Here is a 13,346-nt window from a genome sequence, read left to right as displayed (position 1 = left end):
GATTCACAGATGTGGTGTGGGAATGAATTGTCATTTTCAAACAGAAATCTGTGCACTAAAAGACAATACCTTAATAAAAAAAAGTCTCATTTGTCCCACTTCAGAAACACATACTGTGAGAAGAAAGTGCTTCATGTTCCTTAAAATATAGAAGTTTTTGTACTTTAGTGTCTTGGGGCTTGCAGTGTTATTAGCTCAAAGGGGAGGTATGCTTTTTCATGATGACTATATTTAGCCAGGAGGAATAGTCCTTTTTAAAGCAAATTGAAATGAGTGTATGAGAGCGTGAAATTATCAGCAGCGCTGGTGCACATTTACATTACTTCTACATAGTCTTTTGAATGACCACACAACAGAACAAGTACTTCATTTCCACTGTGTTGATTTTTCTTGACAAAACATGGCAGTCTATCCAAAGTAGGGTGTTTAGCCAAGATAAATATAAAATTTATGATTAAGCAAAGTGTTTCCTTATTATAATCCCTAAAGAGACTTTGAGACTTGTTAAATATAATGTGCCCAGGTAGTTTTAAGAGTAAATTATCCTTTATGCTTTTAAATGCTGAAATACAACAACACCATGAGCAATTTGAGATATTACTTGCAGAAACAACACTGCATACTGATTTCCTTCGAAACAAGTAGCAAAATCTGTGCATATATACAATATATAACCTCAAGTTTGATGTATTCCTTCAGTTGTACAGTCCAGTCTAGAGAAGAATCCATGTCAGTAGCATGGTTTTTAAAACTGTCTCGCTCTTTCCTGTATGTAATGTGTGTTATGGAAGAAAGCAAATAAACCTTTTTGACAGAATGGATAAAAATTGATAACATGATTACACTTCTGGCACATTTCTTCAACTGTTGTATTTACAGAATACCACTTTGAAGAAAGCTATGGTGACTGTCAATATTATTTATTAAAATAAAAGGTGAATGAACATTGATTCAGGAGAAGAGTGGATTTTGACCTTTGTGGTACCAGTGTTGGTTTTGGAGTGCAGTATTCTAATTAAATTGTGAATGTACTTAGATAGTGGATATTAAATGATCTCACTGTATTCTTTCAAGGACTATGAACTTCCAGAATCAAGGATAACATTAGATGTCAGCCAAGTATTTTGTCCTTCTCGTGGTTTGTCTTTACATCTGAATTAGTGCCAGTTTGCACAGATTGTGTGTCAGCTTAAATACAAGAAACAGGCCTCAGTCTGCTTGAACTCGTTCCACCAAAGACTTCTAAAAACTTTCGGTAGTCTGCAAACTGTAATGGTTGTTTCACATTAAGTTGCTTTGTAGAATTATAAAACGGCTTTCCGTGTGCTTTCAAATAAAATGTTGTCATCTGCTAATGAATGAGATACCATCTGTAATAATTAAGGTTATTCTACTTGTTTTCCCCCTGCAGCAAAACTTCTGAAGGTTTGCAGAAGACAATAAGAGAACCACCAAGAAGGCTATTGCAGTGTGGTAAGTACTGCACCCAAGAAAAAAAAAGAAATATATGAATTAAGAATGTTGTAAAGAGATTTTCATTTTTTGGGGGGGAAAACAAGCTACATAAAGGGATTACGTGTAAAATACAGAGCAGGATGTATTGTAGCAATCAAGTTAATAATTTACAAGGGAAAAACTGCACTCTTGTAAAATCTAAAATTGTATCCTTGTGCAGTGTAATCAGAAATTCACCAATAGCAGTGAAAAATATTTCTCTATCCACCAAAGATTGATCTAGTTTATATACATTTGTTTATTTAAAACTATCAGAATTTAGAAAATCATTGCAGTTTTGTAGGTTTGTCATTTGTTTTAGTGACTTATTGTTTAGGTTATTTTGCAGAATTATTTATTTGCTGATTTATTTATGTATTTCATTATTTATTTATTTGATTATTTAGTAAATTATTTATCTGATGAATTATTAATACATCTTCATGACATGCTTTAAATTATTTATAACTTAATTTTGAGTTTATTGCTTTTCGACGCTGCATTGTTACTGACTAGTTTTGATTTTTTTTTTCTTGGTTCTTGAAAATTAAAGTACTAGCTCTAAGGCAAAAGTATATTCTTTGCGGAATCCATAGACAGTTTTCAATGAAGTAATTTACCATGTAGATACTAATTTTGTTTAGTTTTATATTGTTTAATACCACTTTTCTACTTATTTAGCTTTTACTCCTATGATTTCATAGGCATGTCAAGATCAAATGAGTGACCTTTAAGGGGCAAAGATAAATGTTTACTTTAAAACGTGTAGAAACAGAGTAGTTTTATTTTTCCCTTAGTAAGTACTCTTTAATTATTCTTAAGTTATCTTGATACATTTTTGTCCAAATAAAATGGATGCTTTTAAAAAGACTCTTGATATTTGAACTAATACATTTAATTTCTAATAAGAAAATAAAATATTCAGATTAATAACTCATATGGAGAGTTCTTTCTTAGTGGTGAGGTTTTAAATACATGGGGAGGAATGGTGATATCTTTAGACACATGCAGAAGGAGATACATGTCGAGGGGGGAAAGGTGGATAGTAGGGCTTTTTTTCCCCATGGTGTTTTTTGCATGCATAGGAATTTATAGGCTCTGAAAATTCAGCGTCTGTGTTGTTGTATGTAAACTACTTTCAGGTTCTGTGATCTCAAAGAATCATTTCTAGTGCACAACATAGTGTGAAACCTGTTTTTGTATTCCTTTCTTTTGCCAATCAAAAAGGTCTAAAATGTCACCTTTTTACTCTAGAGTCTTAAGTGAATATATAAAAGCAGTGTAAGGGGTCAGTTTTGTAGGCTTTACATATGAGCACCAGCTCAACAGTTTAAAATTGGTGCCTGGGATCACAATGTGACTCTGAACCCATTCTGACTGATGGGCTTTTGAGAACAGATGAGCCGCCTTGTTCCTGAAGTTGTCTCTTTGCCTCAGTTCCCAATGAGTAACTCATTGGGCAGTCGGAAGCCACCTTGCAGGAGAGGGCTATAACTGACAGCCCTGTTTCAGAGCTGTAATGAATAGGGCAAAACAGCAGTTCCTCTGCAAAAGTACCGTGTGCATAATGTGGCCTTTATTCTGTTTAGTGCTTGAAATGAATTACTATATACTTTAAAGTTTTAACACAGCATGGAAAGGCTGCATTGTACATTTCAGGTTTCAATGCTGTTGAAATACAGTAGAAATGGCCTCTGTAGACAGGTTTCACTATAGAACTTAAATTATGCATGTGTATATCCAAATTCCTTATTTTGAAATATTGAATGTATGAATATTTAATTTGTATCTTGCTTTAGTATCTTCATATGCTTGCCTTAAAGGAAGCTGTTTCCTTTGATTTATATACATGGATAAAAATGTGTGTACAGTATGTATCAATGGTTTTTCTCTCTATGGTGTTAGATGAACAGCTTTAGATAATGATAGCTACTGATTTTTGTTCTGCAGCTTGCTACCATTGTATAAAACGTAAATTTGTCGTATTTGTTCTATTAATTTTACTTGAATTTCAAATTCATTTGCTTTCCAGAAATATTTTCTTAATTACATGCATTAAGAAAAGTCAAATATGTTACAGATCTTAATGATGCAGTATTTTTGGTCTGTGCACAGTAACAAAGCTCTGAGTGTTATTATTTGGGGCAGAGTTCCAATCTGAAATTTACATTTCTCCTTATTTGAATGTTTTCACTGAAGCTGAGAACTCCGAGGGAGTTCCTCTACATATACTAGTTTATGGAACATGCTCTATGAAATTTAGTACACTTTCATTTCCTTTTGTAAATGAAGTCTTATTGTTGAATAAGACCTATTATAAGCAGTTACAAAGGTAAGTGCTGTCAGTGCATTCTGCCACCAGTTTCTTGGAGTATGAAACACTGCCTGAAAGACGTGCTACTACTGTTATGGGGTAATATAACGCAGCTTATGTGTTGGCACTGAAAGTAGCTACTTCATAATGATGACAAGTGAAAGTACAGCCAAAGGTCACATTAAACAAGAGATTTCTTTCACACCTCATCCATTTTCTGGATGTGGTATGAAAATAGCTTTGTTCCCTACACTTCAGTATTTTTAAAAAAAGAAGTTATCATTAAAGAGGTTTTTTATGCCTTGTATATTACTTAGTTGATGTTTTAGGAGATAGACTATGGAATCCTAGCATGCTAAATTGATGCTACAAAAGTGTTTGAAATTAGCTTAAATTTTGGTTGCAGTTAGACAACACAAGTACATTTCACTACGTTTTTTGGTTTGCAGATTTGCTTAAATACATAGCTTTGAGTTCTGGAAAAAGAACTATTGGTGTGTGTCGTGGTTTAACCCAGCTGGCAGCTAAGTACCTTGTAGCCACTTGCTCGCTCCTCTCTCTACCTTGATAGGATGGAGAGGAGAATTGAAAAAAGGTAAAACCCATGAGATAAGAACAGTTTAATAGTTGAAATAAAGTAAAATATAATAATGATGCTAATGATTATGATAATAACATAATAATAATAATGAGAAGGGGGACAGCAAAAAGAAAGGAGGAATGAAATCCAAGACAAGGTAATGCACAATAAAATAGCTCAGCAGATGCTGACTAATGCCCAGCCTGTCCTGAGCAGAGATCAGTCCCTCCTGGCCAACTTCCCCCAGTTTATATACTGGGCATGACATTCTAGGATATGGAATATCCTTTTGGCCAGTTTGCGTCAGCCGTCCTGGCCGTGCTCCCTCATGACTTCTTGTGCACCTCCTCACTGGCAGAGCATGAGACACTGAAAAGCCCTTGACTTAGAGTAAGTACTGCTTAACAACAACTAAAACATCAGTATCTTATCAACATTATTTGCGTCCTAAATCCAAAATGCAGCACTGTACCATCTACTAAGGAAGAAAATTAACTCTATCCCAGCCAAAACCAGGCAGTGTGCAAAGTGGTATTTATATTAGTGTTGCTTAACTATGGGTTTATTCTTCTTTTTGTATCAATTAAAAAGAAAGATACAGATTTTTTTTTTTTCTGATTTAGGATCTGTTCAGAAATACAAAGAGAATGAACCTATCTGTGTTGACAGACAGTTTCTTAGCTGTGCTTTAAAGAAATCCTACCAGTATTGTGAAAGGATGATTTGCACTGAAAATGGCCGACCAGGATGCTAAAATAAGGTGTCATTTAAGAAAAATGATTAGTAAGTATTAGATAATGAAAATGAAGCTGACTTGTTTCACAGAGGGTGCTGAACAGTTAGGAGATACTGGTTGGGAAGCCTACATCTGATGTATTATTGGTAGGTGTATTTCTGTTCTAATCTAACTCCATAGAAATCGCAGAAGCCATATTAAGCTCTTCTTCAATTTATGTCATACAGATAAAAGAATTTGCATCTCATGAGTCACATATTTCCTGATGTATCTTTAATACAGCCATTTTTAGTATTTTTTTGCCTCTTTCCTCTATTGGTATGCTTAGAGAGTCTGTGTGTAGGAGCTTGTTATTTCACCCGTGAGGCAAGGAGGAGTTCAAATCAATAGCAGTGTGTTGTTGACACTAAATGATGTTTCTTCTTGCCACAATAAGACTTGATTTTGTCATTCTAATGACGCTAGCTTGCTTCACAGAATAGGGATCAGCACTCTCTCAAATCAAACTTTACAAGTTAAAAAAAATTCCTTTGAAGGAAATACTAGAGAAATACTCCAGTATTTGTAACCAAACACATGCGTTGGCTTTGTAAAATGAATATTCAAGTTCTGTTTCACTTTGTAGGGTAGGTGCTTTGCAAGGCATTTTGGAAATTTATGTTAGAAGATGGTGGATTGATCAGAGCTGACATTGATGAAAGTATGATGTTTTGAAAAGAAATGTTGCAATCATTATTTAAAATATAGGTTCACATAAAATATGGATGGTAGTAAGACCTCAGCTGAAAAACCCTAACAAAACAAAAAGCCTCAAGCTAGTAGAAGTTCTGTGTGTGTCGCAGAAAAATGTTTGCAGCCTAGAAAGAGAATCTCTGCAAGAGGAAATAGGTACAGCCAGCAAGACATTACCAGGCCTCGTCTGTGATTGCACTCTATAGCATGGTCAAAAAGGAATAAGCAATTGTTCTCCACTCAAACTAAGGATCCCACAGGGAGACAGGAGCTGTAGAAAGATGTGAATTTGGGAGGATATAGTGTAATGATAGTAAGCAATAGTATGATGATAGGAGCTTATGGGCATAATGTTGGTACCAACTGTAGGTTATTAAGAAGCATGGTGTCTTTTGTATTGGACATCTGAAAGTGTTAGCAGAGATGAATCATTCTATTGTATTATAAAAATATCCTCTCCTTAAAACAATGTGTTTGTGCATTTATATTTATATCTTTCATGGTAGGAAATATGTTACTTTTTTATCTGAAAGAACTTTAAAACTTATGGCTGCATGATTAAACACGTAAGTTGTGAATTGTTCTGTTTGCACTGTTTTCATTGTTTTGTATTTTTATGCAAAACGTGGGTTCTCAGATGCTCATAGTGTAAACTGCAATCTAATAGTTCTTGGTTTTACAATATCTCCCCTTCTGACTTCTTCTATATGATTTTCATAAAGCTACCTGACATAAATTGTGCACATATTGTGATGACCTTTCCTGGAGAGGAAATGCCTCCTGTTTTGCAGACAATGAAATAAATCCTCATGAGAATTACAGTAACTAGTTATATTTCAATAATGGTAATGAATATCATATAAACTTTAAGCAATATTTGGTGGTTTGTTTTTTTTTTTAATTATGTTAACTGCAGGGAATGAGTAGCACCTAAAAGAAGGTGCTACTTCAGAAGGCCAGCAACTTCAGAAACATAGCTCACTGAGTTTATCAGCCTCAAATCCAGAACATTTTTTATGATTCTGTTTCTTATCAAAATATGTTTTAATGAGTTAGGTCACACATCAGGAGCACTTTGCAAGTTTGCTTATACTAACAATACACGTCTACCTTGGTTACAACTTACTAGCAGTGTGGTAGTCAGAATATCTTATTCTTACTTGTGCATATGTCTTCATTCTGTCTTCAGTGCTGAGAGAAGCTAAAAATCAATTTTTCTAATGTGACTTCCCCTTATTTGGCATTAAGTTAGCACACTTACAGAATACCACCAGCATACTCTACCCTGTCATGTGTAGGTATACTATCTTACCATATACATTAAGATGCCTACCAGAAAGAGCCTCTAACATCTTCTCAGCAATACAGTGAAGAAGGATGTGCCTAGTGTGGGTACTTGTCTCTACTGAAACACGATTTTCCTTTCAGCTGAAATTCTGATCTTGTAGACATTTGAGTGTAACTTAGGACAAGCTGATAGTAGCACTGAAGTTGATGAATATGTTTTCTTACAGCATTATATTTAGTAAACACTAATTTTAGGCTATTTTCTTTATCCTAGGCTCTTACATATAACATATGGCTATAGCTGGATTTAATGTTCCTTACTCTGTTTTGAGGATCAACAAAGACTAAAAACATCTCTTACAGTGGTTGCAAAACCAGCAAAAATATCAAGTGCCAGGAGCTTTGGTATTCTCCGTTTTTTGATTGTTGTTTGTTTTGTTTCTTATGTTTCTTAGGAGGTGTATGAATGTAAGTTACTGCAATGTTTCAGTTGACCAGAGTTTTAAAAGACTTAGAGCATCTGGGACAGTCACATTTTATCATATTTATCTCAATTCTAGCATTTCATACAGAAGGTTTTAGATTAATACTGCAAAACTTAACTTCTGTGTAATAAACTTCAGCATAAAATCCATATGATTTATACTTTCGCATTTACTACTTCTACTTTCTGGTTTTATGCAGTTCGTTTTCTGTACAGCCTTTGTTTCTGTACTATGGAACTCCTTACCCTGGTATGTCTAAGCTATCTTTAATTGGTTCAAAAGATAATTTTCTTAACGTTTTCATTCACAGTTTATGAAAAGTTCTATTTGCCTTGCTACGCCTACTTGGTCTCAATAAATCTCTGTACTACCTGGGAGTAAATGCCAAAATAACTTGGGATTGAAAAGTATATTTTGGTAATAACCTCAAAAAAAATCTTTTATTTTTCTTTAATCACCTAAAAAAATAGTACTACTCTTATGACTCTTTCTTAGAGAGCACCTTTATTGTATGCATATGCATGCAATACATTCTTAGAACAATTAGTAAAACTATGGGCACATCTGAAGGCATATTCTGCATTTTTAGTGGAACATATTTTGAATAAGTAGCTGATCTATGGAGTAGAGTTGTCCATTGATTCTAAAGATATTTTTTTCTGTGCTCAGACAAATCAAGATGGTAATCATTTATAATTTCTTGCTTCATGAAAAGGAGTGATGAATAATATGATTGGAAGGAATGCATGAGTCATGAAATGAGGAGCTGGGCAATCATGGAAAAATTCACTTAAAAAACTCTCTTCTGCTTACCAGGATCTGTAATGTGAGCTCAGTTTTCTGTAACATAATCCAGAAATTACAATGGTAGAGATTTTAATAAAAGCCTTGGATGGATGAACAGCTCCCTCAAGTTGAATCAAACATTGGTTGGTGGGTTATAAAAAGAAGTTTTTTAACTCTCAGCTAAAAGTGATCATGGAAACAATGATCAGAGGACACTCTGTCTTCGGACTCCCATTTGAATGTGAAAATAAATTGTCTGAAAATATGCTCCAGTTAATATGGAGTGAATATAGACCCTGCAGTCCTGGAATTATCTTCACTACAACAAACTGGCTTTTATAAGAGCTGTTTAAATATTGATAATTGGTAGACCACTTCAGAAACTCTTGTATTTCAGAGGTAGATCTGTGTAGCCAGTCAACATTTGTACTCTTTTTGTTGGATGTCCATACAAGAGAATAAAACCAAGTTTTAAACCATTAAATAAATGGTTTAATTTGTTGTAGCTCCACCTGCAAAAAAATTTTATCTGGTTTTCAGTTTTTTCTCCCATACTAAAATCATCAAGAAAGTATTGAATAATTGCACAGTAGAATCAAGCAACAACTCTGTGTCCCAGGCAAGACTCACATAACCAGCTGTTGTTCTCCCTGCAGTGACCTGGACTAGGCAGCCTAGCATCTGCCTCTGTTTTCTTTTCAGTGACCCAAGCCAGATTTCTTCAAAACCTATTGCTGATGTTTTCCCTACAGTCACTCATGCTAATTTCTTTTATATGCTGCAGCTGTTTTTGAAAGATCTTTATCCTTTTTTTTTCTGACTTACTCTTTCTTTAAATTTAAAGAGGTTATTTTTTAGGAGTCCTGAATAATCTTTACTATAGAACTGTTCTGGTTGTCTTGGTTTAAGGCATATGTCAGCACTGTAGAGAAAGGGCAAATTAAATTTACTTTCCAAAGGAAAGATTAGTCTTGCCTGTGATCCTTATGGACAAAGAATCCTGATCTTGAACTGAGTTAATTACATTCATTTAACTTGTGAGAATCAAGGTGAATTTTTTGGTGGTGGTTTGGAACAGAGCAGAGTTCAGAAATGCTCGGAAGCAAAAATGTAGATATTTTGCTCTGTGAACCAGCAGTATAAAAAGGTTGTGTGGCAAAATGCTCTGACTGAGAAGAAAAGGCTATTAATGATATAAACCTGGTTATTATGAGATTAAGCTGACCTCAGGAAAGCAATATTGCTGAATAGCTAAATGCAAACCAATAAAGTGTAAGTTTGCAATTCTGGAGGAGATACAGCTCAGCTTTCACATCATTGCCCATGGAAATTATGGAAAATCTTTTAGAAAGGCTAATTTTTTTAAGGTAAAAGAATCCAAAAGTTTGATTTTTTTTTTTTCTTTTTCTGTAAAACATTGAAATTTTAAAGTGAGCCCAAGGTTCTTGGGTCTTTGCACGTTTATATTTTAGGAGAGACTGTGCACCTTGCTTTCAGTTTACAGTCTTAAAATTCCTTTGGCAACTTCAAAATAGTTTATGTGGACAAGTGATTTAAAAAAAAATACTCTGGCTACTACTGAGTGACTAGATTGTGCTTTCACTGAAAATACAAATGATATGCATAACATGAACATTTTATCCTTTCTAGATCAACATGAAGTGCTTTTTCAGCCATCTTTGTTCTGGGACAGCTAGTCTAATAATTGTTTGAATAAATACTACTCTACAATATAAACTGAAGCATAGTAAGGGCGACTGTTTGGGAGAATCACTTCAGGTACTGGAGAAGGTAGCCTTGCTAAGCCCCTTTCCCTCACCATGTGTTTTCACCACTTTTATGCAGTCTGCTGCTTGTGCATCCATGAATTCTTTTGCTATTTTAGTTTTAATCTTTATCAATTTTTTGATCTGACTACATTAGTGCCAGTGCTAGTTCAAGGAAGAAGTGAGAAAAAGACAGTTGAAGAGGATAGGAGGCAGTCATGAAGCAATACTCTGAGCCAGTGCTTAGGTATGGTGAAAACAATACTGCTGCCAAGTACTTAAAATGCACTGGTAGTAATCGCTTACGGTCTCTGAAGTTTATCTCGCTGTATTTTGCAACAGCAGGAGTGCAAATTATAATGTGTTTGGTTACTTTTAACTCTAATTTCTACTTTTTTGATCAGAAAGTACAACATTATTTTAAAAACTCTTAGACACAAGAAAAATTAATGCAGAAAAATCCCCTGCATTGTCTGAAAAAATGAGCCATTTGGCTCAATATGATAGGGCTTTCCTTAAGTAAATTCTCTGTGATGCATTGTTTCTTCAGTGTTCCAGAGTTGTCTAAGGTAAAAATGTATGCATAATTTATAAGGCTTAGTTGACATCCTGACTACAGAAATTCAAATTTTATCTTGCAGTTTTTCTCATATACACTCAATTAGTTCATCTGTCTTGTAAGCCTTTGGTTCTCAACATTTACCAAAATTTTTCTCTACAAAAGATTTCTTTCCAGTTCTTGTGCCGTTTTGGTACAAACATAAATGAATGTACAAACCCTCTGTATTCAAAACTCATGCCCTAGTTAAATTCAAGGTATGTGTCAATGTGTGTATATATATTTTGATTTTAAAGAAACATTTTTGTGTGATTATTTCATTAAGATCATGCTATCAAGTGCAGTGTTTTGTTCACACGATGCTTTCAGAAGCCTAAAAGAACAAGAACAGAAAATAATGTGCATGACAAAATATTTGAAAATCTAAGGTTAATAGAGTGATTTGGGAAGACCTACATTAATAAGCTATTTAAGGTCCTGTTGCTCATTTTGATATATTCAACACTAGTGATGTATAAATATCTATTGGATACAAATAATTTGAGCAAAAACTTTTATGGTTCCCCATAAATCAAATTACAGAGTCACAGAATATTTGAGGTCAGAGGACACCTTTAGAGTTCATTTAGTGCAACCTCTGATCTCAGAGGAGGGTCATCTGGAGCAGGTTCCTCAGGAGATTGGTTGGGTTTTGAATATCTGCAAAGGTGGAGACTCCATAACTGCTCTGAACAACCTGTTCCAATCTCTGATTATCATCACAATAGAAGATGTTTTTCTTATTTTGAAATGAGTTTCCTTGTATTTGTATCCATTAACTTTTATCCGTTCGCTGGTTACCACTGAAAGAGTCAGGCTCCATTTTCTGTACTCCTACCCATCAGAAATATCCAGAAATCATTAAAATCGCCCCTGAGCATTCTCTTCTCAAGGCTGAACAGTCTAAGCTCTCTCAGCATCTGCTCGTATTTCATATGCTTCAAATCCTTAATCATCTTTCAGACCTTCTGCTGGATGCACCCTGCTAAGTCCATGTCTCTCATACTGGGGAGACCAAAACTGTAGTGAGTACCCCAGAAGCGTATCACCAGTGCTGTCTAAAGAGGAAGAATCACCTCCCTTGACATTTTGGGAATACTCTTCCTAATGGTCTTGGCCTCTTTTGCTGTGAGTGCTCATTGTTGGCTCATGTTCAGCTTGGTGTCCGCTATGATCCCTGGGTTCTTTTCTGCAGAGCTGCTGTCCAGATCTTTGGCCCTCAGCCTGTAGTGTAACGCACGTGTAACGTGTAATTCTCTTTGGTGATTGATGTGAGTCTGACCAGCCTGTAGTTCCATGGATCCTCTTTTGTGCTGTTCTTCAAGAGAGGAGTAGTCTTTAGGACCCTGCTCTCATCTCCATGCCCTTTCACATGTTACTGTGAGTGGCCTTGCAGTGAGATTGAGCAGCTCCCTTAGCACCTGTGAGTCCATCCCTTCAGGGCTTATGGACTTAAACAAACTGGATGTACATAAGATGTACTTAAATATTCCCAAACTTGATCCTGCTCCACCTCATACTGGTTTTACAGATTGCTGAAGGTTTGTCTCACCAGTAAAGACTGAGGCAAAGAAAGCACTGAGGATCTTGTCCTCTTATTTTTCTTGCATGACAAAGTTCCCCTTCAGCACTAGGCCCGTACATTCCCTGGTCTTCCCTTTGCTGCTGATGTACCTGATGCCTTTCGAATCACTTACTGTGTTCAAGTCCAGCTGGGCTTTGGCTCTCCTAACCCTATTCCTGCATATTTGGACAATGTCTCAATATTCATCTCGTTTTACCTGTCTCTGCTTCCATCTCCTGTATGCTTTCTTTTGTATTCGAGTTCTTCCGGCTGCTCCTTGTTCATCCATTCAGGTCTCTACCATGTTTGCTTGTTTTCCTGGTTTTTGGCATGAACCATTCTTAAGCTTGGAGGAGGACATCCTTGATAAACAAGGAATTTTCCTGGACCCTCCTTGCTACAGTCATCTGCCATGTGAGTCTTCCAAGCAGATCCCTGAACAGGTCAGTCTCCTCTGCTGAAGTTTGGGCTTATGATCCCACTTCTTACTTTTTTACCTCCTCTCAGGATGCAGAATTCCACCATCTTGTTGTAACTGCAGCTAAGGTTGCCTTCAGCTTTTACATACCTAATCACTCCTTCCTTGTTTGTAATTATGGGGTCCAACAGAAGGTGTTCCTCTCAACAGCTTTATGATCATTTGTGTCATGAAGTTGTTGTCAGCACGTTCCAGAAAACCTCTGGACTGCTTGTCCTTTAGCAGATACTGGCATGGTTAAAGTCCATTAGGACCAGGTTCTGCAAATGTGAGGGGAGTCACAGGGAGTGTTACCAAGGGATTGTTCCGTTCACAGATTAAGTTGGTAAAGGTAAGAAGAAATAGTTCCTTTCCAAAAGGGAGAAAGGATAGAATATATGGAATAAGTTAGAAAAATAATTACTTGCTTGTCTCATATTAGGAGTTGGTCTGATTAGGTAGAAAGGATTTGGGGTAGAGATCTTATTTTTACAAAATACTATGAAGCAAAAGATTAGTGAATATTTTGCTAAAAAGCTTGGAAAAT

At 35.6% G+C, this 13,346-nt stretch overlaps 1 protein-coding gene across 3 annotated transcripts in view; it reads left to right on the top strand.

Moving 5' to 3' along the window:
- Positions 1-1,411: 1,411 nt before the first annotated feature.
- The window catches only part of TBC1D5 (TBC1 domain family member 5), a 289,248-nt gene continuing 277,313 nt past the window's right edge, over positions 1,412-13,346 (top strand). For all 3 annotated transcript variants that reach the window (XM_027675357.1, XM_027675359.1, XM_027675356.1), the window contains exon 1: positions 1,412-1,473. The gene's annotated coding sequence lies outside the window, so the exon portion shown is untranslated. The remainder of the gene's footprint in view (positions 1,474-13,346) is intronic.

The sequence above is a fragment of the Neopelma chrysocephalum genome, unplaced genomic scaffold, assembly GCF_003984885.1.
Source record: "Neopelma chrysocephalum unplaced genomic scaffold, ASM398488v2 Primary Assembly neopelma1_26, whole genome shotgun sequence".
NCBI classification, from domain to species: Eukaryota; Metazoa; Chordata; class Aves; order Passeriformes; family Pipridae; genus Neopelma; species Neopelma chrysocephalum.
The sequence above is the reverse complement of the archived record's forward strand: the minus strand, read 5'-3'. Positions and strand labels throughout refer to the sequence as shown.